The following is a 27,054-nucleotide window of genomic DNA, read 5'->3' as shown; positions in this document are numbered from 1 at the left end:
AGTTTTGTGAAATTAAATCAACAAAGGATTCTAGACAATATGAAAAAATGTGGGATTTTTTTTTTAATACTGAAGTAATATTGGCTACACATTTTTGCTAAAGATTTGTGCAATTCCCATTAAATTACAATTTTTCAAGGAAGGAACCTGGTAAAACAAAAGTTTTTGTCAATCTCTGATCACATTACGGTTATTCTTTAAAAGAAAAAAACCTGATTACATGTCAAGCACACTGTCAATTGCAGGAGAAATGGTGTTATCTGAGCAGAACTGCTGGTCGACATAGAAAGAAATGCCACCCCTCATTCTTTTCATTGACAACAGATCGATATAAAGTTGATGGCTCTGTGTTTCCAGGTAAGATCATGTTTCCAGGTAAGGAAGACAATATTTGAGGCTCAGAAACCGTGAAGCTTGAGATTCCTTATTAAATACTATCTTGAAGGAAAGTAAGGCTGGGGGGCCATGATTTTTTAATGACAGGAAGTAAGTTTCAAGCATTCCTCCAACTCCACCTCCAGGTGGTTTCCTGGCTCCTGGGAGATCCAGCCAGGGTGAACCATGAGTTCAGTGTGTGAGCTTCATCTTGCCAGCATCTGCTCTGAGTCTCCATCACCTTCTCACGTCATTAAACTGAACGTTTCCTCTAACAAAACCCAGGGACTCTTTCCCTTTTCAGCTGACCCTGCCCCTCTGTTCTTCTGAGAGCCTGGTCTAAACAGCAAGCAAGTGTGTGCGCATTAAGTCACTTCAGTTGTGTCCAACTCTTTGCCACCCCATGGACTGTAGCCCACCAGGCTCCTCTGTCCATGGGCATTCTCCAGGCAAGAATACTGGAGTGAGTTGCCATGCCTTCCTCCAGGGGATCTTCCCGACCCAGGGATCAAACCTGTGTCTCTTAAGTCTCCTGCTTGACAGATGGTTTCTTTACCACTGGTGCCGCCTGGGGAGCCCCTAAACTGCAAGCCCTGTTATTCATTCTGGCTACATGTGCACAGACCTCCTGTCTCCTGAGCCTCACACCCCCCACCCCCGCCCCCCGCAGCTGAAAAGCAGGTGCTTCTTCTGAGCATCTTGGTCTCTGGATGCCCCCCAAGTGATGATGTCCTCAGCTTCATTACACACCCTTCCCATATTATGGATGAGAAGATGGAGTCGCAGAAAGTTTAGTTATTGTGCCAGAGATCAGAAAAGGTGATGGGCAGGGGTGGGGGTGGATGCCTGGTCATCAAGAGGCAACTGCCACTCCCACTTTCCCCCCTCTCTCTCAATTCTTATCTGCACTTCTGGATGTTGCACGTGGCTGTGCAAGGCTGTGGGCCATGCGTAAATGCCAGGGCTAACCCACACTTTCACTACTGGATGAAATTCTTTCCTGAGCACCTACATGGGGGACTATATAGAGAATGCAGCAGGATATAGCTGATACTCTGGTCAGGGGAGTGCCTATCCATCCCCCTGCATTGAGAGATCCCTCCCGCCCAAGGAGGGGATCACACAGGTGTGTGCACACCTGTGGGGGAATCTTGGGACCAACCTCGGGGATATGGAGTGTTGTACTGAATCCCAAGAGAACTAGCATCCAGCTACAGATAACATGTGGGTGGTCATTTCTGTGATTATGGCAGGACACTAAGGGTCCTACCTTCTCCACCTTGTGTGGGACCCTCTGCACAGAGTCACATTCCTCAAGCTCTAAGCTGGAACCCAGGGGGCCTTCTCAAGGAATTCTTTCTAAATAAACCCAGAGCCCTGCTTAGGAGCCTTATGGGGACAGCTGTTAACACAGTGACATTTTCTACATCATTTAATCTATGCTGATAAATTCCACTTCAGAGCACTCTCCTGGGTTTCATGGGCATTTTCCCCTCTGCCCGCTGGTTACCTACACTTGGAAGTCTCACAGGCACCACAAATTCAACACATCCACAAACAGAGCTAACCATTTCCTTTCTGAAATGGTCTTCTCCAGGGTTCCATATCTCATCGCACACCACTTCCGCTTCATTGCCCAAGCCACAGACCTTGGAATCACTTCTGAGCCGCCCTCCACCCCACCACCCCCACTCCAGGTCTGATCAGCCATTCACTCATGGAGCCAGACTGATTCCTGTCTCCTTGGGAGTAGGCCTTGGCTGTATCCGCTTGGTTCGTCACCACGAGCAAGACCACCACCATCTTATCCCACATCAGGAAACATCACATGGGCTCTTAAGAAATGTGCCTCTTGTTCTAGAGCCAGTAACTGGCAGAGCTCAGATCTAGCCTGACCTCAGAGCCCACACTCACAGCCCCTTGTCAGAGCCACCTTCTCTCAGATTAAAAGTCAAAGGGACTGTCAGGAGACCTGGAAGGCCAGTGGCTCAGCTGTTCTGGTCTCTGGAAGCTCACTTTCTCTTGGTTACCCTACAGATTTTCAGACAGCCTACTCCCTTTGCCTCCTGCCCATAAAAATCTTCACTGGAACCATCATAATTCACATTTCCCTGTTGTACATCTTCTATGTCCCCTTAACCTCACCTCTTTCATTTTCTCTGCTTTGGCAAATTGTGAAGAAGTCAAGGTCTTACTTCTATCAAAGCTGTGAGTCACCTAGGAAAGATGAGTGCCAAAAAAGTGGGTACAGCACTATATTCCATTCTCCCCAATCAATGTATGTGTTTTGCCCAATACCCAAGAACTGCTTTAGAAAGAAAATCCAAACATATCCTTTACTTACAGAGGGTGATCATGGGTAGAGGGAAAAATACTTTTTTGTGTGATAGATTACTGGTTTCAGGAAATATTTCTATTTGTATTTCTATTTGTATTTATAAAAAGGAAGCTTGTTGTCTCTTTGAGATCAGTAAGAAGATAGTCCCGTGGACCAGGAATCCCCTCTGCTCTCCCCACACCAAACGCCGGGGGTTTCACCTAAATTCCCCGCTGGGCTGTCCCTGCCTCCCTTGTATCGACGGAAGAGCACAGAAGGTCCACTCAGGGCACATCACCAACCCAAGGCCACAGCCATGATGAAACGGGCAGAGCGTTCACCGGGGGTGGGAAGAGTGCCTTGTTTTCAGATATCCCTGCCTACCCTTCAGGAACTTCTCTGATCGCTCAAGCAGTAAAGAACTCGCCTGTTAATGCAGGAGACACAAGAGATGTGGGTTTGGTTCCTGAGCGGGGAAGATCCTCTGGAGGAGGAAATGGCAAACTTTCCTGGGAAATCCCAAGGACAGAAGAGCCTGGCAGGCTACAGCCCGTGGGACTGCAAGGAGATGGACACTGCTGAACGCAAAAGCACGTGCACCCTTCAAGAAAAGCCTCAGTGAATCTAAAGAGTCAGGATTCTGAGAACCTAACCGTGCAAGCCACTGCTGAACCACTTAGATGAAGACCCCACATCATTGGTCCTCTTTCCCTCACTAAATGAATCAATAAACAGAATAAGGCATAACAATCAGGAAGACTATTTACCAAACACTGGGGAAACCAAGTCACAGTTGGCATAAACTCATTGTTTTGTCGTTGCTATCATCTATTTCTGCTGTTAATTTTGGTTGTCTTAGATGTGCACTACGTGGAGAAGCTGCCGTAGAAATGTGGGGGTGGGGTGCTATATGTTTTTCTTGCAAATGAGTGTTAGTCTGAGATTTCAGAGAATCCAAACCTGTCACACTAGTGATATTATAGTAGAAGCTGGGCCTGTGCGGCAAGCCATTTTTTTGTGACTCTTCATGCCTGTGTGCATAATTCCAAATCAAACATATTCACATTATTAACTTTTTAAAGTTTATTAGTCTCAGTGCTAATGAACTCATCCATCCTTGGCAAATGCACATGGCTCCCTAATGAAACGTCAATAGATAGATCGGCAGTGAAGTGAGGACAGCCAATGGCTGGTGCCAAATTCCGCTTGGCTGTAAGGCGGGGAACGGCGAGATCCCTTCCAGAGAGACGCTTGGACGCAGCCACGAATAGTGGAGAAGCTCCAGCGTGGGTGTCAGCGGACTGGCCTCCGCACTGTCCCTGCCCGGCCGAGTGACCTTGAGGAGGCCTTCTCAGGGAGAGGAGAAGGTCTAGTTCCCCAGAAAGTTCTCTCAAGATCTGTAACTCCACACTTGCCCCGCCCCCAGCAAAGCAGTCCCCACCTGAGCTCCCTGGGTTTACATGCTGCGCCATGCATGGCATCTCCTAGACATCTGCCTAGTTCAACAATGGCTCATTCTCCACGAATGAAATTCTAACTTAGCTTCTCAGGAGATACCGTGCCACAGGTTATGGGTTTTCATTTCTGACCTGTTTGAACATTGCCCAAGTTCAGAGTTGTAATGAGTTTCCTAACCCGCGTTGGTTTGTGTCAGCCTGCGTGACAGTGTGTTGAGTACGCCACGGGAGACAGAACATGGAACATCCTTAAAAAAAAAGAAAAATCTAAGCAAATCTCCCTTTCTCTCAATTATCAGTTTTGAAAAGTAGCCTGAATGTGGACACTTCTGTTTGGGGGCTTCTGAACTGCTACAGTGAATTCTCCAGGGTAAATTTCCTGTCTTCCCGCAATGATGCTTTGGGTTTTTTTTTTTTATACTTTATCTTAGATCTTTAAAACTGTACAGTAGATAAGAAGTCAGGATGTCCTCCCCACCCCCACCACCACCATGATGCCTCACGGAAAGAGACTGCTTTATTATTGAGTGAAAGAAAAAATAATAATCATGAAAAGCTTTTGCTTCTAGACTGCATAAATTATCTCCAATTTTCCTCATTATTTCCTTCTGCAGGGTATAAAGAGATTGCCTCTGGTAAAATATGTATCAGTACAAAACAAACAGAAAACAGTTTAAACCACTGAAGTATTTACCTTTTTTATTTAAGAAAAGAAGACATTTTAATCCTATTAACGGTAAATTATATTACCTATTGTGAAAGCAGACACGAAAGAAATATTCGAAGCATGCAGTTAATTATGATAGCAAGTGACACATAATATTTATGCTCGTCTTGTATGGCCGGCACAGTTTTCTTTCTCTGACTGTAAGTCACACACTGATTGAAGTTTTGAAACTGATGTTGAACGAGACCTGCAGGCACGTATCTGCCGTAGACACTTCATTCTACAGATAATGAATGGTACAAGAAATAGCCACTGTTTATTCTTTTATAGTCCTAATTTCACATAGAGGGGGAAAAACATTCTCTACCCCAATCTTTTTATTTTAATTCTCCCCTTCAGCGTATTTATTCACTGTCCTTGCAGCCTCAGCAAAGCAGAGTGTTTGCAAATGAATTTCCATATATTGTAGAACAGCTGTGTCTCCGTGAGGCTGGTGGCCTTTTTGAAACTCCAAGACATTTGTGGAAGCCCCAGCCCCGTGTGAAGGACATGACTAGCCCATCTAAATAAGTCAGGTGTTTCAGACATTAGGATACACTTCTACACTGCTGAAATAAAGTATAAACTATTGGTTCAAATTAGTCAGCCCTAACTTGTTTGAGGACTGCGCTGTGACATAGCCAAGAAATGGCAGAGAAATAGGCAATGTAGCTCCTCACGGCTGGGCTTTGCAATCACAGTTGGCCCAGTTCCAGAGGGACAATGCTGGGAGGTTATTTTTGCTGGTCAGGCTTCTGAGGACCTGGCCAATCTGCACCCGGGCAGAGTCCCAAGCAGCAAACACGGTTTCTGCCCTCAGCACATCAAAGGCTATGGCTGAATCCTCCCGACTATTACTACCAAGCTGCTTGGCAACAGCTGTGGGCGTCCTACTGACTCCTATCAGAGTCCCAGCATCCATTCCATTGCTAGCAGGAGGGGTGACATGCTTTATTTGAAACACCCCGCCTTTACCTCGGCAAGTCACTTAGGCATCTCACCAACACTTTGGTTTCGTAAATTCTTCAAAGTCCCATAACGGATTGAGTAGGCATCCCACTGGCTACAGAAAGGGATAGCTGGCTATAAGCTATCCCCGCTATTAGATGCTACACCACTTGAGGTCATATATGTGTATATAAATGTGAATATATCCAGGTGATTTAGTGATAAAGAATCCACCTGCTAATGCAGGAGAAACAAGAGGCTCAGGTTCTATTCCTGGGTCGGGAAGATCCCCTGGAGCAGGAGATGGCAACCCGCTCTAGCTCCAGTATTCTTGCCTGGGAAATCCCATGGACAGACGAGCCTGGTAGGTTACAGCAAAAAAGAGTGGGACACAACTGAGTGACTGAGCACACTATTAGGAGCTTTCTCACAATGAAGAGTGAATATAATCTGAAAATCAAGGGGTTTCCCCCACTATTATTTCCCATTTAATTTCCATTAGGTTAAGTCTAATTTCTATGTCATAACAAATTAACTCACAAATACCTGCAATCTGAAAAAAAAATCAACTTATTTAGCACCTCTTATATGCTAATGGACTCACCTCATAGCTCATAGCAATGCAGGAGAACCGGTTCGATTCCCAGGTTGAGATGATCCTCTAGAGAAGGAAATGGCAATCCACTCCAGTATCCTTGCCTGGGAAATCCCACGGAGGAGCCTGGAGGGCTACAGTCCATGGGGTCACAAGGGTCAGACACGACTGAGAACAGAAACAGCACAAAAACATGCCTTGAGATTTTCTACATAAGCTGTCATTTCATCTCCAAATAGAGACACTTCAATTTCTTCTCTACCAATCTGTACCCTCTCTGCTCTCCAGAGGGGAGGCACCTGCCAGGTTGGAGACCTTGACCCCAGATCCAGCTTCTGGTCTAGACAGGCCTTTCACTCGCCCCATCCTCCACCCCCTACAGCCGCCTTGGAGACTTAAGGGCCCAGCCATCATCCACTCTGCCAACCACGGGCTGTGATTCCTCCCAGGGGTCCCAAAAGCCTGCCCGAGACCTTGCCCAAAAAGAGAGACTAAGGGGATGTGTCTCCACAAGTGATTGGAAAATAGTGGGATGCCTTAAAAATAAGTATTTCAGGGGTTTAAATTGGGTACAGAAGAAATATCAGAGCGGCCTGGATTTTCAGAGGTCAAAAATTAGAGGAAGGTGGAAGTATTCTCTCCAGGCACAGTTTAGAGGGAAAAGTCCTTTGAATAAAAATAGGAAATGTCTTTATGCCTCTCTCTCAGAGTTTAGAGAGTGTGATAAACCTCACACCCGCCCCTTCTTTCACCAAGTGCTCAGTGAAGGCTGGCTGTGTGCCAGGTGCTTTTCTAGGAAAAGGGATATATCCGTGAAGAAAGGATACAGAAACTGCCCTTGCAGGCCTTATATTCTTTAAATGATTCTATGTTATATAATATTGAAATCTAGGAAGCCAGAAATGTGTTTAATCTAATGTTTGTTTTTGTTTAGGGCATTTCTTTGAAATTGTTGCTATTTTTTTTAGCCAATGTCAGTATGGTACAGGTGCCCAGTAAAAGCATTTTAAAAAAATCCTCAAGTGTATCCTTAAAAGGCCCAAAATAATACCTTCAATGTGTGCTTTGTTCGGTTACTTGGCCAAGATCAACAGTTTTAGGACTTCTGGGGAGGAGTATGTCTGTAGTAAAGAAATTGGATGGGGCTTCCCAGGTGGTGCTAGTGGTAAAGAACCTGCCTGTCGATGCAGGAGATGTCAGAGACGCGGGATCTCTGGGTTAGAAGATCCCCTGGAGAAGGAAATGCAGCCTTCTCTGGTACTCTTGTCTGGAGAATCCCACGGACAGCGGAGCCTGGGTCACACAGAGCTGGACAGGACTGAAGCGACTTAGCAGGCATGCTTCCTAAGGGGACTCGCAGACAGTATATAGGAACCCTTCAGAGGCCTGTTTCCCTAACACTTCTTCCAGGGCAGAGCTGGAACCCACGGGGCCCTGGGGTTGGCAGCATATGCCATCTTCCCTTCTGCTGCTCAGAACGCGAGTTATTTGAAATTGCTCTCCTCTTTACCAATAATTTTGCTTATTATTTGCTTTTCTCAGCTTGGCAGGAACAATCTGTTTCTTTTCTATTTTCTGCTAATATTATTTTGTTGTATTTGGGTTAAGGAATTATGCTCCCATGTTTAGATCTCCCCAAACCACCCAGGAACTGTCTATCTCAGAACAATTTCCACAGAATTTTTAAAAAATTAGTTTTCTCTTGATCTCTGCCCTTGCCCTGCCCTCCCTCCAAAACATACATTCACATTGATTTCAATCCGGAATCTTTTGCATTTGGCAGGAACTCAATACTTGCATTTTTGAACAATGAATGAACGACAAAACCTATTCATTGACCAAAGCCTGAAGCAAAGGCAAAATTATCCATAAGCATCTCTTTTATGCCCTGAAAATTATCTCTTTCACATAATGAACTAAAGGATAAACATCTGAATTCACTTGTGCCATTTTCTGTTCTAAACGGCACTGTTTCATTGATTAGAAGAAAAAAATATTCTTTAAACTTTATTGACATTTTTTTTCCTTTCTCTCACTAATTTCAAGTTACGAAATTCAATATATCTAAAAGAGTGATTTTAAATAAGTTAAGAACTGGGAACACATGAGATATTTAGGGATCATTAAAATCCTTCATTATTAAGATACTAGTAGAATTGATAGCTCAGTTGTTAAAGAATCCACCTACAATGCAGGAGACCCCAGTTTGATTCCTGGGTCAGGAAGATCCACTGGAGAAGGGATAGGCTGCCCACTCCGGTATTCTTGGGCTTCCCTTGTGGCTCAGCTGGTAAAGAATCCACCTGCAATGTGGGAAACCTGGGTTTGATCCCTGTTTTGGGAAGATCCCCTCAAGAAGGGAAAGGCTACCCACTCCGGTATTCTTGCCTGGAGAATCCCATGGACTGTATACTCCATGGTGTCGCAAAGAGTTGGACACTACTGAGCGACTTTCACATCACATCAACACAGGGTGCTCTCATCAAGGAAGAATGGGATCAGGTCACCACCATGGTCTGTTCCCTTTATGTATATGAAATCGCCACCATGTCCAATCTGAATATAGAATTCTCTTTACAGCTCTTTACTGAAATGCTCAGGCTGATCCTGCAAAAGGCGCCCCCCACCCCGGTCCTAAAGTGTTGACGAGCACCAGCTCCGAGCATGATGTTGGTTGTAATTGTGTCTGTGGGCATCCTGCTCCGTGGATTTCTCCCGTCTGCCGTGTGAAAAGTAATGGATGCATCCACGGGAGAGGGGAAGCTGGCTGTGGCAGGCAGCTCCCGATTTCTGCATGGAATCCACTTTTAATGTAGGTGCTCTTAGGGCTGCTTAATTAGTAAACTCAGACAATCTCGCCTGACACCAGGGTCCCTGGGTGAGAATCCCATTGTAGCAGTGAAGCTGCATCTGGCTCACTGCCGCTTGCATGGCACCCTGTCTCCCTGCCAGCTTTGGGTTAGTGAGTCCTGGTGAGGCCTTCTGCTTATTAGCATGCTTCCCAAACCCAAATCCACCACATCTATTTCAGGTTCGTTTCCCCTAACCTGGCCCAGGCACCCTTGCCCTTGCCCAGGCCAGGTCCATCCACAGGTTTCCCTCCACGCAGGTCATCCATCACTCACACCCACCTCTGCAGAGCTCTGACGCGCGTAAGCAGGCAAGGAGGCAGGGGAAGAGGCGCAGCTGCTCTGCCGTCTATGGGGACTTGCACTTCACCTGCTCCAAGCCCTCTGTTGTCACTGGCTTAGAAGGCCAGACAGCTCGAGTGCAGGATAAACTCCTATCTGCTCGCGGGCATTGTGGCCCCGAGCCAGCGACAAATCCCATGTGCTTTCAGGGGAGGCCACAGGATTTCCAGGATTTGGCTCTTCCAACAGCTTAGAGGATTCTTTCACCTTTCTGTTTTAGAATTGGAAAAAAAATCTCACTTCAACAATACAAGAGAGAGAATGTAACTCATACCTGTTGTTCTTCAGTCACTCAATCGTGTCCGACTCTCTGCGACCCCATGGACCACAGCACGTCAGGCTTCCCTATCCTTCACCACCTCCCAGAGTTTGCACAAACCCACGTCCACTGAGTTGATTCCAACCATCTCATCCTCTGTCACCCTCTTCTCTTCCTACCCTCAGTCTTTCCCAGCATCAGGGTCTTTTCCAATGAGTCGGCTCTTCACATCAGGTGTGAAGGAACTCACACCTAGAACCTGAAATAGTCCAGATGTAGCGTCATTTACAAACCAATGATTAAGCTACAAGGCAAAGAGTTGCTCTGAGTGATGTTGATGGCTCATCTTCTTCACAAACTGGTAAACTAGTCACCATTCAATGAACCAAGGGTCCTGTGTAATTGTTTCCCTTTGCTGAAAGCCCTGGTACCTTTCTTGAAGACTGAAATATAACAGGAAGGGCCTAATGTGATGTTTGATCTCAGTTTCATTTGAAAGAATATTCTTCCACACTATAAAGCCTTCTAGGTGTTCAGCCTTAGATTTTCCTGGGCCTCACTTGAGTGCTGACATTCTGACATGTTTCATGAGGTCTTAAAAACCTTTTTCTTGCCTAAAATATAGAGGAAATGTGTTCTGTGTCTCTCCTCCACCTCCGTTCACATCTGTTGCTTTACTCACTTCCTTAATTTGATTATATTGCTTTTGCCCCTTTTTCATGCTGGTGAATGCTGAGTGACAACTCCAGAATGTTGGCCCCGGTGTCCAAATCTCTCAGCCCTTATAACCATCCTATGCAAACGCGCTATTTCCTCCCCCGGGTCTGTGGCGTATGGACCTTGCATTTCAACAGCTCATTCAGCCAGATGGAATTCCCACGTCCTGAGGCAGGAAATGTCTGTTGCACCCGGATAAACCAGAGTCACAGCCTCCACTCCTCTTTGTGTCTGGGCTGGAGGGCACGCTGTGGGGTCAGATACAGATTCCCTAAATGGCAGTCTTGGAATTGTGAAAAAGCACCAGCAAGATGGTTGGATGGCATCACCAACTCCAGGGGCGTGAGTCTGAGCAAGCTCCAGGAGAGGGTGAAGGACAGGGAATGCTGGTGTGCTGCGTCCATGGGACTGCAAAGAGTCAGACACAACAGAGAGACTCAACAACAATGGTCAAGGATTCCTCACCACGAATACGTGCAGCCCCCTTTACCAGTGACGGCTGGTATTTACGGCTCCTGCCTCATCCTGCGCAGCAGTTTCCTTAGGTACCTGCTAGGGCTTCCCAGATGGCGCTAGTGGTAAAGAACACACCTGCCAACGCAGGTAGACCTAAGAGACACGGGTTCGATCCCTGGGTCAGGAAGATCCCCTGGAGGAGAGCATGGCAACCTATCCGGTGTTCTTGCCTGGAGAATCCCCATGGACAGAGGAGCCTAGCGGGCTACTGTCCACAGGGTCCCAAACAGTTGGACAGGACTGACGCACCTGAGCACATGCGCATTAACAAGATCACGGTTCTCATTTCTCCCCACTCTGTGGCTGAGGACTGAGGCAGAAGAGATTAACCAATTCAGAGTCTAGTGCAAAAAGTTTACACCTTTAAAGATCTCACCATCAGGTCAAGCCTCCGCAGGGTTTGTGCAAAATACACCTTCACCCAGCTTCCTCCTAGGTAGTTAGTTTGTTCAGTCACTCAGTCGTGTCTGACTCTTTGTGACCCCATGGACTGCAGCATGCCAGGCCTCCCTGTCCATCATTGACTCCCGGAGTTTACTCAAACTCATGTCCACTGAGTCGGTGATGCCATCCAACCACCTCATCCTCTGTCATCCCCTTCTCCTCATGCCCTCAATCTTTCCGAGCATCAAGGTCTTTCAAATGAGTCAGTTCTTCGCATCAGGTGGCCAAAGTATTATCCATGTTTTATTACAGCATTTCTCTAATCATCTTTGAGACAATTGAGAGTTAAAAACTCTTGACAACATGATTGTAGACTGAATTATAGCTCATCTTAGGAGCACCGAACAATAACTGTCTTTCCACTTCCTAGATTCTATTTGTTTTAACCCATTTAGGTGGACTGTGTAATTACACAGTAAACGCAATTTCTTTGAAGATGCAATTCATTGGCAATTTTGATCCAGTTTAGAATATACACTAAATTAAGAATGAAATCAGAGCTGAAATTTCCTCAAAATAAATGAATATTGGGGGGAAAGGTAGCCTTTTCATAGTCAAAGACTGTAACTAGTTTTTTTTTTAATCTAAATACACATTAACAATTGCATCTGTTAAATCGAGGCCAGTAGGACTGACCACTCTTCTGGGTCTTTGTGAAGAACAGTCAATAAAAATGTATTATGAAGAATTCTTCGTATAGTTTTACCCTTTTGCACAACATCTCCAAATTTTTAAGCTGTTAATAACGTTCCAAAAATAAATCTTCCATCAGTTCGAGCTAACACCTTTGTCTGAAATAAATAAATAAATAAATGCATTGCCGACAAGCAGTTAAAAAAATCAAAACTACAGCAAGCACAGGAAGCATCTCTATGGGGCGTCTTTGCAAATGGTAACATAAGTCCCCATGCAAATCCACTTCTGTCAGCTATGTCACAGATGCCAAAAAAAAAAAAAGCAGGCACAATAAATATGGAGTATATAGATATAAAACAGCAGTGATGTCACGCGGGAGGATTTATAAGCTTCTCCAGTCCTTGCTCAGAATGTGGACAGTACAAAAGCCTTTAAACAATTCTATCTTCTTACAGGGTCATAGGACATCACAAAGGCAAATATTTTTTGTTTGTGCTGGCAATGGGTAAAAAAAAAAATTTTTTTCTTCAGAAAAAGCAACCACAGCGTGTGTTATCTGTAACGTGGTATTCAAAGGCTGAGTTTTCAAAAGAGAAGAGTGGATATCAGAGTTGCCATCTGGCAGACTCCCTGGTGAAGTCACCCCTGAATCCTGTGTGCTTGTCACATTACATCGCTGGGCATTCGGCCCCTGCCTCTGAGCGTGGACCCAGGGATGAGGCTACGGCCTTCAAGCCTTGTGGGGCATCTCCTTATTGGCTCTGGGACCTCAGCTCCCAATCATCAGCTTCCAGCATCCTTCCCCCCAACACTCGCTCCCCCTATGCCCCAGCCCCGGCGAGCACTCTTTCCCTCGGCTGTGCTGAGCCTCCGCCCGGCAACCTGCTGTCCTTGGAGGGGTCTCAGTCCTCCCTGGCTTGCAAGTCCCATCCAGTGGGCCCACCAACCACCCCAGTCCCTCCCTATTTTGGAAACGCGTCTCACAGCCTCATCTCCAGGGGAGGGAGTCAAAGAAACCCTGGGCCACACAGCCGCCCGGGGCCCTCATGAACATCTATTGAAACTGATTGATCTAATGTGGGCATCTGCCAAGCTGTCATTCAAGCCAGAGGGGATTTGGACGGAGATGAGGCGAGCATTGTGAAAATGACTCTGTGATCTGGTTCATGGGGCTGGCCTTGAGCTCCTAGGTACAGTGAGGGCAAAAAACCTTGTTTTCTGCAGAAATCACTTCGTGTCAACGGGAGCACGCAGTCTATAAGGCGTGAGCGGACGTTTTTCCTTGATTTGTGCCTAAAACATAAGAGTGAGGGGAGAATATCCCAGCTGTCTCCGGTATTGTGTGAACATATACATGCATTTAAATTACTTATATCATTACTTACAGATGTAATTGTGAAATATGTTCTTTTTGCATTCGAAATGAGGGACTGAACAGATGGTGAACGCTCAGTTTAAAGCAATATGTCCATTAAAATAACCCGTACTGTTGGTGTTTAGTGTAACAATAGTAGTGAGTTCATTACGGCTGGGTTCTGCCGCAATTGCTCGCGCGGGGAGGCAGTGCGCCCGGAAGAGGCTCAGCCTCACGGGCGATGCCCACCCTGGGACGGGCCCTGCTCCACCGCCCAGCCACCAGCAGTGGACTTTCAGAGCTCCATTTTGCTTAGTCTTTTGCTCCCAAACAGGAAAGTCAATAAACAGCTGACATTTACCAATGCCTTGCTTCTGGGTTTTTTCTGCCTCCGCTCTCCAGATGTTCTGAAATGTGCGGCTCCAGATGCGTCACCTCCAACAGGATAACCCACTGCCTCCGCGAGGCCCTGTCTCTCCTCAAGAGCCCGGGTCAGCCGAGGAGCTTAACAGCACATTGGAGGGACCGTCTCTCTCCCTGGGGCTCAGCAAGGACGTCCAGGAAGCGGGCGTCCGATGGAGGGGCTGGGGGAGTTTCATAATTTACTTGTGGCTAAACAGACCGCAGGCTTCCCAGGTGGCACTAGTGGTGAACCCGGCTGCCAATGCAGGGGACGTAAGAGACTCGGGTTCAATCCCTGGGTCAGGAAGATCCCCTGGAAGAGGGCGTGGCCATCCACTCCAGTATCCTTGCCTGGACAACCCCATGGACAGAGGAGCCTGGTGGGATACAGTCTGGGGGGTCGCAAAGAGTCGGAGACAACTGAAGTGACTTTGCACAGCACAAACAGACCCAAACCTGACAAAACGCTGCCTCTCACCCGCTCTCCTGCACCACTCCTTACATGTGAGAATTCTTTTCAAGAAAGGACAAGAAATATCCTCAAGCCCTCCCCTCACCCCCCACCATGATTTCCATTTTGGCAACAAAGCTAGGGGCTCATATCCACCTGAAAGCCATTCATGAACGAGCCAGAAAAGTACCAAATCTTCTTCTGAGAGCCCAGATGAGGAAAGAAAGTGGGAGAATTTCACAGTACCGCCTTGGATGAATCCACCAGATGGACTGAGTCAGTCTCTCCACCGAGTCAGTCCTTCCTGTTAAAAGAGGAAACGCTGGCTCTCAGCACCCCCTCCCCAGGAGGCAATGGCCACATGCTGTTCCTGTGTCAGGGGCTGAGCTGCAAACTTCCCACCAGCAGCACATGGAGAAAGTGCAGGTGGAACCTGCCCAGCAGTGGGGGGCAGCCCGCGGCCTGAGATGCGTCCTGCAGATCGCAGGGGTGAAGCGAGCTGGTGTCGGCAGGAACAGCAACTGGCCACAGGAAGACGGGCGTGAAGACAGGATGGCCAGGGAAGGGTGGGGCTCATGAGCCGGTTTTCTGGGTGTGCGGAAGGAGGTGGACAGGATGAAGAATACTGGAGGGAGGGGAGAGGAATGGGGGAGAAGCGGTCACATTCTGCAAGGAGGATTCCTGTTCTTGCGCCAGAGCCTCTGGAAGGTGAGGAGCATCTCGCCTTGGCAGGGGAGCGGGGTTCTGCACCTGGTCTCTCCGACGCAAGCATCACGTGCTTTTCACTGTCTCCCACTACTTCCTTGTGGTGTGGCTGCCGCAGGAAAGGACAGAGTGAGTGGGAAAGAAAGGACTGCCCTTCCTGTAGGATGGAGAACGGCAGACCGATCCCTCCCGAGGACTCTCCTGTAGGACGGAGGATCACAGACGGATCCCTCCCGAGGGCCGCCCTTCCTGTAGGATGGAGGACCACACACAGATCCCTCCCGAGGACTTTCCTGTAGGACGGAGGACCACAGACGGATCCCTCCCGAGGGCCGCCCTTCCTGTAGGACGGAGGACCACACACAGATCCCTCCCGAGGGCTGCCCTTCCTGTAGGATGGAGGACCACAGACGGATCCCTCCCGAGGGCCGCCCTTCCTGTAGGACGGAGGACCACACACAGATCATTCCCGAGGGCCGCCCATCCTGTAGGACGGAGGACCACACACAGATCATTCCCGAGGGCCGCCCTTCCTGTAGGACGGAGGACCACACACAGATCCCTCCCGAGGGCTGCCCTTCCTGTAGGACGGAGGACCGCACACAGATCATTCCCGAGTGCCGCCCTTCCTGTAGGACGGAGGACCACAGACGGATCCCTCCCGAGGGCTGCCCTTCCTGTAGGATGGAGGACCACACACAGATCCCTCCCGAGGGCTGCCCTTCCTGTAGGACGGAGGACCGCACACAGATCCCTCCTGAGGACTCTCCTGTAGGACGGAGAATTACAGACAGATCCCTCCCGAAGGCCGCCCTTCCTGTAGGATGGAGGACCATAGACGGATCCCTCCCGAGGGCTGCCCTTCCTGTAGGATGGAGGACTGCACACAGATCCCTCCCGAGGACTTTCGTGTAGGACGGAGGACCACAGACGGATCCCTCCCGAGGGCCGCCCTTCCTGTAGGACGGAGGACCGCACACAGATCATTCCCGAGTGCCGCCCTTCCTGTAGGACGGAGGACCACAGACGGATCCCTCCCGAGGGCTGCCCTTCCTGTAGGATGGAGGACCACACACAGATCCCTCCCGAGGACTTTCCTGTAGGACAGAGGACCACACACAGATCATTCCCGAGTGCCGCCCTTCCTGTAGGACGGAGGACTGCACACAGATCCCTCCCGAGGACTTTTGTGTAGGACGGAGGACCGCACACAGATCATTCCCGAGTGCCGCCCTTCCTGTAGGATGGAGGATCACAGACGGATCCCTCCCTAGGGCTGCCCTTCCTGTAGGATGGAGGACTGCACACAGATCCCTCCCGAGGACTTTCGTGTAGGACGGAGGACCGCACACAGATCATTCCCGAGTGCCGCCCTTCCTGTAGGACGGAGGATCACAGACGGATCCCTCCCTAGGGCTGCCCTTCCTGTAGGATGGAGGACTGCACACAGATCCCTCCCGAGGACTTTCGTGTAGGACGGAGGACCGCACACAGATCATTCCCGAGTGCCGCCCTTCCTGTAGGACGGAGGATCACAGACGGATCCCTCCCTAGGGCTGCCCTTCCTGTAGGATGGAGGACTGCACACAGATCCCTCCCGAGGACTTTCGTGTAGGACGGAGGACCGCACACAGATCATTCCCGAGTGCCGCCCTTCCTGTAGGATGGAGGATCACAGACGGATCCCTCCCTAGGGCTGCCCTTCCTGTAGGACGGAGGACCACAGACGGATCCCTCCCGAGGGCTGCCCTTCCTGTAGGATGGAGGACCACACACAGATCCCTCCCGAGGACTTTCCTGTAGGACGGAGGACCACACACACAGATCATTCCCGAGTGCCGCCCTTCCTGTAGGACGGAGGACCGCACACAGATCCCTCCCGAGGGCTTCCCTTCCTGTAGGACGGAGGACCGCACACAGATCCCTCCTGAGGACTCTCCTGTAGGACGGAGAATTACAGACGGATCCCTCCCGAAGGCCGCCCTTCCTGTAGGACGGAGGACCGCACATAGATCATTCCCGAGTGCCGCCCTTCCTGTAGGACGGAGGATCACAGACGGATCCCTCCCGAGGGCTGCCCTTCCTGTAGGATGGAGGACTGCACACAGATCCCTCCCGAGGACTTTCCTGTAGGACGGAGGACCACACACAGATCCCTCCCGAGGGCCGCCCTTCCTGTAGGACGGAGGACCGCACACAGATCCCTCCTGAGGACTCTCCTGTAGGACGGAGAATTACAGACGGATCCCTCCTGAAGGCCGCCCTTCCTGTAGGACGGAAGACCATAGACGGATCCCTCCCAAGGGCTGCCCTTCCTGTAGGAGAGAGGAGCACAGACGGATCTCTCCTCAGGGCCGTCCTTCCTGTAGGACAGAGGACCGCACACAGATCCCTCCCGAGGGCCAGCCTTGCGCGTCAGTCGGGATAAAAGAGGCAGAGACAAAGGAGAGCCCAGTCGGTCTGAGGCGCATGTGACCCTCAGCTGCTGCTCTCTGCCAGCGTCGTCTTTGAAAGATGTTCACAGACAGACACCTACTGAGGCAGAACTTCCTGTGTCCTGCTTTCTGAAAAGCATCACAGGCAGTTCTGTCACAGCTGGGTTAGGGACAGGAAAGCCGTGGTCTGAGTCCAGGCATGCCTTCCAGCCGCCCCTCGAGTGGGAGCCCACCGGTGGCCCAGGTCTCCCTGCAGCATTCCCCCAGCCCTGCCCTGCCACTGGGCCGCCTCCTCTGCACACCTCCTCCAGCTCTCAACTGGGCACTGGTTGAGAGCCACCCCCCTGCTCTTGTCGAATCTCTCCTCCCGGAGCCCCCCAGGTGAGGCATCCTCCAGGGCCACACTTCAGGGGGCCGCCTCTTCTCACCTTCTCTGACCTTACACCACCCACCTCCATAACCACGGAGCTGCGTCAGTCCCTCACCCATTGGAACAGCAAACCCATTTAGTGTTCCCCAAGCAGGTGTGTACGGAGCGCCGGCACCTTGCTGAGCCCCTGGCATGGATAATGCATCAGGAGGAGCTTCCTGAGCCTCTCAGGTGAGGCTGACGCCCAGGGTCTGAGGACCAGAAGCTGAGACCAGCGCACAGCCCAGCCTGGGCCCAGCGCGGGATCTGAGCTCCTCTGCAGAATTTCAGCCCCTGAGGGGGACGGCAAGGGGTCCTTCTCCTTCACCAGCCAGGGTCCCGCTAGTGCTGCCTAACACATAGTGGGGCTGGGGAGTGTTTGGTGAATAAATAATAAGTAAGATTGGCACAGATGGTCCAGTGTTAAGTACCAGAGGCAAAGGGGAAATAAAAGAAATAAGCTGGTAACACCTGCCAAGATAAATAAATGAAAGGAAGTCACCTGGGGCCATAAAAGGAGAGGAAACGGGGATTCTGGGATGTGAGGAGAAAACAGACTATAGACCAAAAAAGGAGAATTAAACAAAAGCAGTGCGGCTGCTGCCAGGCAGGGGCGTCGTCAGCAAACAGCAGGTGAGGCTCGAGGAGGCTCAAGACTGCACGAAGTGATTTTCTCTTAAGTCCTCGAAGAGACGAAACAAGGGCCAGGACACCTGGAAAGCACAAGGAGCCCAGCTAACGGCAGGTGTGCCAGGCTGAACTGTGCGCCCCGAGTCCACGTGGAGAAGCCCCAACCCTCGGGACCCCAGAACGTGCATCTGGAGAAACGACCTTTCAAGGGGCTACTCAGGCAGAGAGGTCACCCGCGTGGGCCCTGACCCGGTCTGAGTGCGTCCTTACAGGAAGAGGAGGTCAGGACCTGGACAAACAGGAACGGCCATGTAAGGACTCCGGAGAAAATGGCCGTCTGCAGCCCCAGGAGAGGGGCCTTGAAGGGACTACCAGCCAGCGGCTCCATCTCAGCCTCTGGCCTCCAGGAAGGTGAGGACCCATGTTTGGCCCATCCAAGCCGCCCAGCATCCCCCGGAAACTGGAGCAGCAGGCGGTGCCGGAGAGGCAGGAGGCGGGGACTGGAAGAGGGAGGGTGGGGCCGGAAGAGGGAGGAGGCGGGGCCGGAAGAGGGAGGGCGTGGCCGGAAGAGGGAGGGGCGTGGCCGGAAGAGGGGGAGGCGGGGCCGGAAGAGGGAGGGGCCGAGTCCACGGAAACGGAGGCTTTAGCATCAGAGGGAGGGTCGCACTGTCTGGGTGCCCGAGGGGCAGGCAGGCAAGTGGGGCGAGCCAGGCAGACTCCCCAAACAGGCGGCCGCCCTTTCCCAGGATGCCCACTGCCCTCCACACGGGCTGTCACAGTTGCGCATGACTCTGCAGCACTTACTGGCCCTTCTCTTGGGTCCAGGGATGTAAGGACCCCCCTCAGCTCCCTTCCTGGGGGACACGGAAGGGAATCAACAGGCAGAAATGGGAGAATCAGAAGAGGGGTACCCACCCGGTTGGGGCTGTGGGCCAGCACACAGCTGATGTCTGGCTGTGTTTTGAGAAAGGAGTGGCAATTCAAGAAGCGAGGGAGTGATGTTCCAGGTAGACGGGGAGAGAGCCAGGGTGCCCTGCTGAGTCTGGATGGGGGGATCGGAGACCCACTTAGCCCCGTTGTCCTCAGGGCACATGGACTAGGAAGCGGTCTGGTGATCCCGGGAGTGGGTGGGCTCCTGAGCTGGCACCTCCCCCGTGGGCTCCTCTGCTGGCGACTCCCCTCACCTGTGACTGGTGCACACACCTCTTCACCAGGACTCACTTTTCTCTGATAGTGTACCCATACTCACCCCTCTAAGGCCCCGTCCAGCTCAGCCATTGTTGTCATTGTTATTGTTCAATCACTCAGTTGTGTCCAACTCTTTGTGACCCCATGGACTATAGCACACCAGGCCTCCCTGTCCATCACCATCTCCTGGAGCTTGCTCAAACTCGTGTCCATTGAGTGGGTGATACCATCCAACCCTCTCATCCTCTGTCGTCCCCTTCTCCTCCTGCCCTCCTCAGTCTTTCCCAGCATCAGGGTGTTTTCCAATGAGTTGGCTCTTCCCATCAGGTGGCTAAAGCTCAGCCATTACCTCCTTCCTAAAACTACATCCCCAACTGCCCACAGACCGAGCTCTTCCATCCCATGCCTGGTGAGGACAGCTCCTTTGGAGCAGTTGTCGGCATGGGGTATGCTGGCCTATGGCACACGCAGCCTACCTTCTCCACTGTGTCTGTGCCTCCGTGACCCCTGGTTCAGGACATGTTTGCAGTGGTGCTGATTAACTGAATAGGTGAACAAAGAACACTGTGGGTCCACAGGCAGCTAGGGATAAAGGGGGATCCAGCAGACAGGGAAAATGTTACAGTCTCTCCATAGGCGTCAGGCCTTTCTTCTATCAGAGGAAAGCTTTGCAGCCTGAGCTTTCTTATTCCCACCTAGCTCTGGTCAAGGTTATGCCACCAGTTAGCAGCAGAGGACTTGGCCAACCCTTGGGCTCTTAGCTCATGCATTTTCCTTCCCATCACTGGGGCTGCAGGTGGAAAGAAGCAACTGCACACAGCGATGGAGAGTCAGGACTCCAGTGAGAGATGCAGCCAATGGCATTGATGGGATTTATGCATCAGAAGGGAGAGTTGAGATGTGCAAGGTGGCAGAGAGCACCCTTTCTGTTTACATGATGCTAACAGTGGAAATTAATTTTTTTAGAAGCCAGAAAATTGGCAGGGGCATTTGGAAGATGAAGAAATTCCTGTTCAAATAGTAAGAAATAAAAAATAATGCAATAAGAAGAATGGTGAAGAGAGGGAGATTCAGATGTCAGTGTCAGGGGATTTACTACAAAGGGAGTAAAGAAAACCATCTAAGAAATCGGGGAAAATCAAGGCCTTAGAATGACAAAGCATGTGCAGAGCATTCTATGCAAAATTAATACATAACAGTTTGTGATGAAAATGCAATCACAATGATACATATGCTATGTAGATAACTTTATGGAAAACCCCCCAAATAATAAAGTAACAGACATGGGAAAAAAAGGGGTCATTGAAATGGAGGAATATAGCCTAAATTATGCCTCTTCTGATACACAAACCTCTTTCTAATGTGTGTGGTTTTTCCCTTATTGTAAATTCTGAAAGACAGGAATGGGCTTCTTCATGTCAGCTTCCAGGCATCTTGAGAACAATATGAATGGAATTGAGGTAGAGACACAATAACTTTAACATTAAAATATCATTTAATAGTGTTGACTTAGAAGGAATGTAAGATTACAGATCAGGTGCATTTAGGCGGATGGGAGATATTGCAATGAGCCCACAGTGGTCAGGCTTAGCGAAGAGTTAAGAGGCACCGAAGCTGAATGGTTCAATGAGAACAGAGCAACTCTCTGTAGAAGAAAGAAAACTCTTGAAGAATATCCTGATCTTGGTTTGTCACTTACTCATGACCATATCTACATGTCTTAAACTCTATTGACAAATTAGGTGGCTTTATGTAAACACATATGTAATTCTCTATCTGTGTAATGAAGGTGAAAAGTGAAAGTCACTCAGTTGTGGCTGACTCTTTGTGAACCCATGGGATTCTCCAGGCCAGAATACTGGAGTGGGTAGCCTTTCCTTCTCCAGGGGATCTTCCCAACCCAGGAATGGAACCCAGGTCTCCCGCATTGCAGGCAGATTCTTTACCAGCTGAGCTATAAGGGAAGCCCATCAGTGTAATGCATCTTGTCAAATAAGAAATCCAAAAAATTACAAAGAATACGACTTAAAAACTGGTAATGTCATTGAACTGTACATAATTACTTTTACACCATTTAGATGTGTTTTCTTCTCGCCCTTCTTCCTAGAACTGACTGAATAGCATCACCGATTCAATGGACATGTACTCAGGCAAACTCCCAAGACGGTGACAGATTTCATTTTTGGGGGCTCTAAAATCACTGCAGATGGTGACTGCAGCCATGAAATTAAAAGATGCTTGCTCCTTGGAAGAAAAGCTATGACTAACCTAGACTGCATATTAAAAAGCTGAGACATTACTTTGCCAACAAAGGTCCATCTAGTCAAAGCTGTGGTTTTTCCAGTAGTCATGTATGGATGTGAGAATTGGACCATAAAGAAGGCTGAGCGCCGAAGAATTGATGCTTTTGAACTGTGGTGTTGCAGAAGTCTCTTGAGAGTCCCTTGGACTGCAAGGAGATCCAACCAGTCCATCCTAAAAAATGAATCCTGAATATTCATTGGAAGGACTGATGTTGAAGCTGGAGCTCCAATACTTTGGCCACCTGATGCAAAGAACTGACTCTTCCTTGGAAAAGACCCTCATGCTGGGAAAGATTGAAAGTGGGAGGAGAAGGGGGTGACAGAGGATGAGATGGTGACAGAGGATGAGATGGTTGGATGGCATCACCGACTCGATGGACATGAGTTTGAGCAAGCTCTGGGAGATGGTGATGGACAGGGAAGCCTGGCGTGCTGCAGCCCATGGGGTCACAAAGGGTCAGACATGACTGAGCGACTGAACAACAACAAATGCTGTGTAAACACTCCATCTCATGGATGTATCAGTTTAGTCAACAGATGGTTAGTAAGTGTTCATTATTAGTAAGTGTTCTAGGTCCTTGACTCAGCCCGGGAGCTACAGCCAGGAGCAGGAGACGCAGGAGGATGGAGAGAGAAGGAAATGCGGGATTAGAAACATGGGTACGTGCGTGTCACAGCAGTCGGCGTTTGGTGCATCTGCTGTTTCCGACATTGTAACCAACCCCCAGTGGCCTGTGCAGCATAGGTCACGGCCTGAGCCTGGACTGAGACCCAGATTTGGATGAGCGAGCCAGCCCACCAGGTAGATGAACCAGCTGACCAGGTGGACAAAGGCCCCGCAGCCATTTGCTGGAGGAGATCAGAGTGGAGGGCGAGGGAGGCAGGGATTTCCCCTGTTACACTTCTGGGAATGAGTCTCCATGGCTGGGGTGGGCAGCCTGTATGCCTGGTCCCCTGAAATCCACCATGACCCTAAGAGAAGGACTGTGGTCAGAAGAGAAAGCTCTTTCCAGGAGGGCTTCCAGGAGACGCCAGACACAGCCCTGTCTCCAAAGACAGATGCACAGTGCCTCTCGGGGTCAGAGCTGGAAGCCCATGGAGATGTGAGCCTGGCGTGGATGCCACGTCCGCAGGTGAGGCCCGAGAGAGGCGCCGGGCTCCGGACGTGCCTGGAGCACACAGACGCAGGCTTTACGGTCGCTATGGTGACTGCGACTGTGGCTCTTAACTTGGTTTTGTGCAGGTTTTCTGGGGTCTTGAAGGAATAGTTGCTGGGGGAGGTGCTTTGCACCGGGCTGGAGGTGGTGCAGCAGCAGACGGAGGGGAGGGTTTCTCCGGAGGGGTGGCCAGGAGACCCAAAGGAGGTGGTAGCTGAGAAGGGGGCCTGTCGGGCCCATCCCAGATCTGACCGGACTGGAACGCTAGCCCCAGGAGAGGAGCAGCAGCCGCCCTTCACAGCAGAGTGGGCAGTGTCCCTGCCCCACCCTCAGGGCACCAAGGACTTGCTGAGTTTTACTTTGAACAAGATGATGGATTTAAACAGAATGTTGTTTTAATTTTCATTTTTGTATACTAAAAAGATGGTTTTTTTGCATTTTGATAAATTTTCATTTTTCATCCTCTGTAAAATATCTGTTTATGTCTCTTTTGAATTGCTATCTTTATAGTAAGAATGTTAAATAGTAAATTTATGTTCCTTGCAAGTTTTTTTTTTTTTCATTTTTCATTTGCATCTAGTTTGGGTTATGATTTCAATGTAAAAAAAATGTTAACCTGGTGGTCCAGTAGTTCAGACTCAGTACTTTCACTGCCTAGGCCCAGGTTTGATCCCTGGTCGGGGAACTAAAATTCCACAAGCCACTTGGTGCAACAACAAAATTTAACCTTTATAGAGTCAAATTTATCAGTCATTTTCTTTGATTGTAGCCTTTAATTGTGTGACAGCAAGTCCTTCCCTATCTTGCAAACAGTTAGAGTTAATATATATAGTTCTATATTTTATGGTTTCCCTTTTTACTTTAATCCTTAGTTTATCAGAAAATTTTGAAGTGTGGTTTGTGGGGAGGAGAGGATGCAACTTTATTTCCTGAATTGCTAATATTTCCAGCCCTATCAGAGAACTTCTCTTTTCTATTCTTTTAAAATTCTTCCTTTATTATATTTTTGATCTTCTTTGAAGCTTCTCAAGTTTAGTTATTTTTTAATCTGTTTACCAAAAGCCATTTCTACTGTGGTGTTATGTTTGATTTATGGAGGACTTCCAATAATAAGAATATCTGTTCTTTTTTCTTACCACTGCACTTGAATTAGTTTGCAAAGTTTCAGAAATAATCCTGTTGTATTTGGTCCATTCCATACTGTTTTATTTACTTTGTGAAGATGTATGAAAAGTAGATTTTTTAGCTTCCCCTTTATAGCTGGCTAAATTTAAATTCAGAAAAATAAAGAAATATTCCAAAATTGCTAATAAATATTAGTTGACCAATCTAGGAAACTGGAATTTCTACACAGTTCCATCCATTGGACTATCTCCCATTCTGTAAATCTCAGAGATATTCCAGGATTTTGATGATTATATTTGGACAGAAATCCTTAAATGATCCCTCTGAATGTAGTTTTTAAAAACATATGCTTTATTATAGGAATTTCCAAATTCACCCAAGAAAGTAGAGAGAATAGTATAATAAACCCCCAAGAATTCATCACCCAGTCCAACCACTGTAATATTTTTCCATCAATAAATGCTTTGTGAAAATTGTCAAAATTTTGATGAGACTTATGAAAATATCCAAACTCTTCAATGAATTTTTCCCAGCCTGATGTTGTGACATCACCTTGCTTTCAAAAGTAATGAATTTTCTGGTTTCTAAGAAAGAAAATATTAAAATGACATTTTCTTGGGGCTCTCTGAGAATTTTCAAAAGGATAATTTTATTTTTTACTGGACTATACTAGTGATAAAGAATCTGCCTACCAATGCAGGAGACTTAAGAGACTTGGGTTTGATCTCTGGGTCGGGAAGATTTCTGGAGAAGGGAATGGCAACTCACTCCAGTGTTCTTGCCTGGAGAATTCCATGGACAGAGGAGCCTGGTGGACTACAGTCCACTGGATTGCAAAGAACTGGACATGAGTGAAGCAACTTAGCATACACGCATGGTTGCTGTTTAATGTTGAGTTATTTCTGCTGTGCAGTGTAAGTATTTTGTTGTTCAGAATCTGTGAAAAATGCAGCCAGAAGAGACAGACAGGGATGAGAAGAAAGGGGGAATTTGCCTTCTCTTGACCCTCTGAGCTTCTAGCTCCAGATATGGCTCACAGGTGTCTCAGACTCCAAACACAACCACTTCCCCCAGTAGCAAACTGAGCAGTTATTATGAATCAACATAGTTTCTGCTACCCACCATGTAATGTGGATTGATTGTTTATCAACTCTGGGAGAGCAAAGAATTTACAGTACTTTCAGGAGTAACTGCCAAAACCATTTGTTCTTATTTAGTTGCTAAGTGCTAGCCCAGCCACTGGACTCCTCTGTCCATGGGATTTCCCAGGCAAGGATACTGGAGTGGGTTGCCATTTCCTTCTCCAAGGGATATTTCTGAACCAGAGATCGAACCCAAGTCTCCTGTACTGGCAGGCAGATTCTTTACCACTGAGCCACCAAAGAATCCCACCAAAACCTAGTTAAGCAGGTAAAGTGTGAGTTCATTTGTCACCTAAAATTGAATTGGAGGTGTCTAGCTTAGAGACAGTGCTCTGTGTATTCCAAATATTATTTTCCAAAATACTCAGTAACTTCTATAGTTTTACAGTTTGGGATAATTAGCAATTTTCAAAAAACTCCACACTGTTTCAGCTAGGTTAAAAGAAAATATAGCTGATTCTGGAATTATGGCAAGATCTGAATCTCCTCACCCTAAACTAAGCAGTTTTGTATTAACAGCCCAACCTTGTCAAAGAAAACACAGGTTAAATCTTTAACAGAAAGGTCGTTCTCACAGGGGAAGTTAATGGCTAAGGATGACATTTATTTTATTAGTATTTTTTCAAGATTTCAAGCACGATACAGCTATAGCAATACGAATAGAAAAGCACATCGATGTAGATTTTCTTCTACATGAATGCTTTTGTTCTCAAAATTGTGAAGGAAATTCCTGTCGCTGGAGAATTTGATTTGGCATCTTCTCTAATAGGTGGTGCTATCATTCATTCTGTAAATTTTAGCCACTGCAACGCCAGTTCATCGTTCTGCAAATACAATTGTCACATAAACCTAAAGGATTTTTTTCCTTTGAAGGAGGAACTATTTTATTCCCAAGTACCCAAATACACTTAGAGTATCTAACAGAAATAAATGGTGCATTTTCTCTCAACCCTTAAAATGCTTTCAATTAAAAAACATTTCCAGAGAGAGAAGAAAATTGCCAATGCAGATATATGCACTAATTGTATTCATCCTGAAATGTCATAGATATTAGGCATTGTGGAAGATTGTAAGATAATATTCATCTCCTGTAAAACATATATGCCCATGAGGTAAATGGAAAGTGTTAGGTGTTTTGGCCAGAATAAAGTGCATTCCGTTTTGAGGAGGCTTTTGTGCAGACCCTGAGAATGCGCGTCTGTGTCCTCTCACTGTTTGCGACTTACTCGATAAGTGATAATTCTGGAGGTTAGCACCCTGGTCCCAAGGCTAGAGCAAGGACACCTCTCCACGCACCGACCCCTAGGTGGAGTGTCCCACTGCACTGAATCGGGTATTCAATTTACCCCCAAAAAAGGAATGTTCAGAAGTATCCACTTGCCTGCTGGGATATCTAAACCTGATCTCTGACGTGAATGGCTCTTGTGCTTTTCTATGAAATCAATTGCTTTTCTATGAAAACTCTAAAAAATGTGAGTTCATTCCCACATGCTGAATTTTGGCGTGAATCATCACTTTTCTAAAGGGAACACTCAGGGAGAATGAGACTGTGGCCATGTTTCCAAGGAGGACCCGGGATTTGCCTTGTGGCT

General features: G+C 48.2%; 1 long non-coding RNA gene across 2 annotated transcripts; it reads right to left on the bottom strand.

The window, feature by feature from the left end:
• Positions 1 to 9,463: 9,463 nt before the first annotated feature.
• Positions 9,464 to 19,077, bottom strand: LOC110127211 (uncharacterized). Of its 2 annotated transcripts, XR_002310714.2 has the most exons (6): positions 18,818 to 19,077; positions 18,420 to 18,630; positions 14,525 to 15,182; positions 13,877 to 14,099; positions 13,372 to 13,454; positions 9,464 to 9,800 (listed from the first exon to the last, which is right to left on the bottom strand). It is a non-coding gene; the product is annotated as an uncharacterized lncRNA (long non-coding RNA). The 2 variants fall into 2 exon arrangements; XR_002310713.2 differs by lacking the exon at positions 9,464 to 9,800 and having other exon boundaries at positions 11,471 to 13,454.
• Between the last annotated feature and the right edge of the window lie 7,977 nt (positions 19,078 to 27,054).

The sequence above is a fragment of the Odocoileus virginianus genome, chromosome 22 (genome assembly GCF_023699985.2).
Source record: "Odocoileus virginianus isolate 20LAN1187 ecotype Illinois chromosome 22, Ovbor_1.2, whole genome shotgun sequence".
Classification (NCBI taxonomy): Eukaryota; Metazoa; Chordata; class Mammalia; order Artiodactyla; family Cervidae; genus Odocoileus; species Odocoileus virginianus.
This window is presented reverse-complemented; position numbering and strand designations above follow the sequence as displayed.